Here is a 5000-nt window from a genome sequence, read left to right on the forward strand (position 1 = left end):
GTGTGCTAGGTGACGATGCTTGCCGACTGGTTCATGCCGTCCACGCCGAAGACGGCGCCGTTTAAAGTACTGCCGCTCGAGGTGCACAATTTGCGGGGGAATTGTTAATGGGCGTCGGCGTGCTGGGTGACGATGTGGAGATGTGGAACGCCGAGCCAGATCTATCTTATTTGTTTGCTTGGCCCACTGGACTTTGCGTGGGCTTTGCAACACTGTGTGCTAGGTTAAATCACGGCCAATAGAGTGAGTGTTTTTAATGATCCTGATCTGATAAGGGGACTAGAGGTAAAAGAGCCGTTAGGAGGCAGTGATCACAACACGATAAGTTTTACTCTGCAAATGGAAAGGTAGAAGGGAAAATCGGAAGTGTCTGTATTACAGTATAGCAAAGGGGATTACAGAGGCATGAGGCGGGAGCTGGCCAAAATTGACTGGAAGGAGGCCCTAGCAGGGAAGACGGTAGAACAGCAATGGCAGGTATTCCAGGGAATAATGCAGAGGTTGCAGGATCAATTTATTCCAAAGAGGTGGAAAGACTCTAAGGGGAGTAAGAGACACCTGTGGCTGACAAGGGAAGTCAGGGACAGCATAAAAATTAAGGAGAGGAGGTATAACATAGCAAAGAAGAGTGGGAAGACAGAGGATTGGGACTCTTTTAAAGAGCAACAAAAGTTAACTAAAGAGGCAATGCGGGGAGAAAAGATGAGGTGCGAGGGTAAACTAGCCAATAATATAAAGGAGGATAGCAAAAGTTTTTTTAGGTACGTGAAGAGGAAAAAAATAGTCAAGGCAAATGTGGGTCCCTTGAAGACAGAAACGGGGGAATTTATTATGGGGAACAAAGAAATGGCAGACGAGTTAAACCGTTACTTTGGGTCTGTCTTCACTGAGGAAGATACACACAATCTCCCAAATGTTCTAGGGGCCGGAGAACCTAGGGTGATGGAGGAACTGAAGGAAATCCACATTAGGCAGGAAATGGTTTTGGGTAGACTGATGGGACTGAAGGCTGATAAATCCCCAGGGCCTGATGGTCTGCATCCCAGGGTACCTAAGGAGGTGGCTCTAGAAATAGTGGAAGCATTGGAGATCATTTTTCAATGTTCTATATAGATTCAGGATCAGTTCCTGTGGATTGGAGGATAGCAAATGTTATCCCACTTTTTAAGAAGGGAGGGAGAGAGAAAACGGGTAATTATAGACCAGTTAGTCTGACATCAGTGGTGGGGAAGATGCTGGAGTCAATTAGAAAAGACGAAATTGCTGAGCATTTGGATAGCAGTAACAGGATCATTGCGAGTCAGCATGGATTTACGAAGGGGAAATCATGCTTGACAAATCTACTGGAATGTTTTGAGGATGTAACTAGGAAAATTGACAGGGGAGAGTCAGTGGACGTGGTGTACCTCGACTTTCAGAAAGCCTTCGACAAGCTCCCACATAGGAGATTAGTGGGCAAAATTAGGGCACGTGGTATTGGGGGTAGGGTACTGACATGGATAGAAAATTGGTTGACAGACGGAAAGCAAAGAGTGGGTATAAATGGGTCCCTCTCGGAATGGCAGGCAGTGACCAGTGGGGTACCGCAAGGTTCGGTGCTGGGACCCCAGCTATTTACGATATGCATTAATGACTTAGACGGAGGGATTAAAAGTACCATTAGCAAATTTGCAGATGATACTAAGCTGGAGGGTAGTGTGAATTGTGAGGAAGATGCAATAAGGCTGCAGGATGACTTGGACAGGTTGTGTGAGTGGGCGGATACATGGCAGATGCAGTTTAATGTAGATAAGTGCGAGGTTATTCACTTTGGAAGTAAGAGTAGAAAGGCAGATTATTGTCTGAATGGTGTCAAGTTAGGAGGAGGGGGAGTTCAACGAGATCTGGATGTCCTAGTGCATCAGTCAATGAAAGGAAGCATGCAGGTACAGCAGGCAGTGAAGAAAGCCAATGGAATGTTGGCCTTCGTAACCAGAGGAGTTGAGTATAGGAGCAAAGAGGTCCTTCTACAGTTGTAGCGGGCCCTGGTGAGACCGCACCTGGAGTACTGTGTGCAGTTTTGGTCTCCAAATTTGAGGAAGGATATTCTTGCTATGGAGGGCGTGCAGCGTAGGTTCACTAGGTTAATTCCCGGAATGGCGGGACGGTCGTATGTTGAAAGGCTGGAGCGATTGGGCTTGTATACACTGGTATTTAGAAGAATGAGGGGGGATCTTATTGAAACATATACGATAATTAGGGGATTGGACACATTAGAGGCAGGAAACATGTTCCCAATGTTGGGGGAGTCCAGAACAAGGGGCCACCGTTTAAGAATAAGGGGTAGGCCATTTAGAACGGAGATGAGGAAGAACCTTTTCAGTCAGAGAGTGGTGAAGGTGTGGAATTCTCTGCCTCAGAAGGCAGTGGAGGCCAGTTCGTTGGATGCTTTCAAGAGAGAGCTGGATAGAGCTCTTAAGGATAACGGAGTGAGGGGGTATGGGGAGAAGGCAGGAACGGGGTACTGATTGAGAGTGATCAGCCATGATCGCATTGAATGGCGGTGCTGGCTCGAAGGGCTGAATGGCCGACTCCTGCACCTATTGTCTATTGTCTATTGTCTATAATCAACCACTTTATTTTGCCCGTCTTTGTGACTCCTCTTTGACACGTCGATCACCGCTGAGGCTGTTTTACCTGTTTCCCCTATGTACCGTAAGGTACACTCCTTACATTGAACTGCATACACCCCATTATTTCGCTCACGGGTTATCCTCTGTGCTATCCAGTCTCTCCTGTCACCCTGTTCTATGTTTTTGTCTATTACCCAGTGGGAGCAGGCCCCATATTGACATTAATTTGTAACCCTACTGCTCCCCTCGTCTGCTGGTTTTATCACCATCTCATGTTTATCCCTCAGCTCTGCCGTGGTCTCCCTCTCTTTTTTTCTGGTGAGGTTCGGCCTATCCTTTGTCATGGGCATATCCCAGGCTGTTTTAGTAACGTTCTTTTAAAACGTGTCGTGTTTGTTTGGCTTTACCCACGTTCCAGCATTAGAGGCCAATTTTTGCAATGTTTCCTGGGTGGGATTTGCCGGTTTTACAAATGGTGTCACTATCTCACCCTGCTTCCTGATACCCTTATGGGGTCGGCTCTGTTCTTGCAGAACCCTCGGGTGGTGCAGAGTCTGGGCCTTGTTATCAATATCTTGCCCTGCTTCCCGATACCCTTGCGGGTTCGGCTCTGTTCTTGCAGATCCCTCAGGTGGTGCAGAGTCTGGGCGGCATCGTCACCCAGCACACCGACGCCCACTGAAAATTACCCACGCACAGTGCGCGCCTGGAGCGGCAGTAGTTCAAACTACCCCTACCCCTACCCCTACCCCTACCGCTACCCCTACCCCTACCCCTACCCCTAACCCTAACCCTAACCCTAACCCTAACCCTAACCCTAACCCTAACCCTAACCCTAACCCTAACCCTAACCCTAACCCTAACCCTAACCCTAACCCTAACCCTAACCCTAACCCTAACCCTGACCCTAATGCAGGCAGAGTTATTTATAAAGTGGCCCAGACTCTGCACCACCTGAGGGTTTTGTAACAGAACCAACCCCATAAGGGTTTCAGGAAGCAGGGCAAGATATTGATAACAAGGCGCAGACTCTGCACCACCTCAGGGTTCTGCAAGAACAGAGCCGACCCCATAAGGGCATCAGGAATCAGGGCAAGATATTGATAAAATGGCCCAGACTCTGCACCACCTGAGGGTTCTGCAAGAACAGAGCCGACCCCATAAGGGCATCAGGAAGCAGGGCAAGATATTGGTAACAAGGCCCACGGGGAAGGCGGCATACTTTGGGGTTATTTTGTAGTGAGTTTTGAAGGCATGTGCTAGTGTTACGCATACCGAGGGCGCGCAAAGTTCGGCGCGCCCGGGCCAAAACGCCTCTGCTGGCCGCGGCCGAGTCGGCCGACGGATTGCCACGGACTTGCTTGACGACCTGTCACTCTCCGTGCATCGGTTGCACGCCCGGTTCGTCCTTTCCATTTGTTTCATGATGTACACGCGGCAGGCGGAATATTTTAAAAGCACTGTTCTGTTCGAAGTGCACAATGGCCGTTGGGGCAATGCAACTGGGGGTCGGTCGACCGGCTGACGACGCCTGCCTGCCGATTTGGTTCACGATGTCCCCGCCGAAGGCGGCATACTTGAAAGTACTGCCGTTCGCGGCGCGCAATTTGCAGGGGGGAGGAATTGTTAGTGGACGTCTGTGTGCTGGGTGACGATGCTTGCCGACTTGGTTCATGCCGTCCACGCCGAAGACGGCGCCGTTTAAAGTACTGCCGCTCGAGGTGCACAATTTGCGGGGGAATTGTTATTGGGCGTCGGCGTGCTGGGTGACGATGTGGAGATGAGGAACGCCGAGCCAGATCTATCTTATTTGTTTGCTTGGGCCACTGGACTTTGCATGGGCTTTGCATCATTGTGTGCTACGTTAAATCACGGCCAATTGAGTGAGTATTTTTTATTCAACCACTCTATTTTGCCCGTCTTTGTGACTCCTCTATGACACGCCGATCACCGCTGACGTGTTAATCTGCGTGTTAGGTATCTCGGGGGTCAGTTGGACGGACAGATGTGTAAGGGTTTTGTTCGGAAGGATCGTTGAGTGTAAACGGTGAACGGGGGTTAAAGGCCCTGAGGTTTCAATCCTCTAAAGAATGTAAAAGGTCTGACGCGTTAGCTAGCAGCTAATGAGGTGAACCTAGCAGCTAATGAGGCTCTCTCTCTCTCACGGCCCCGGGACTCCCTCCCTCCCTCCTCCCTCTTGGAACCCTCCCTGCGTGGGGGGGGGGCACGAAGAAAAAGAGGGTATAAGAAGAATCCAGTGGAAGGAGTAGGGACTGGGGGCGAGGTCAGACAGCCTATCCGGCTAATAAAGCATCATGAGGTTAGGTATAAACTCTGATGACTGCATAAACTCGCCCCTAATGGGGGGGGGGGGGGGCACTCTCTCCC

This window comes from Rhinoraja longicauda, unplaced genomic scaffold, assembly GCF_053455715.1.
Source record: "Rhinoraja longicauda isolate Sanriku21f unplaced genomic scaffold, sRhiLon1.1 Scf000544, whole genome shotgun sequence".
NCBI lineage: Eukaryota > Metazoa > Chordata > Chondrichthyes > Rajiformes > Arhynchobatidae > Rhinoraja > Rhinoraja longicauda.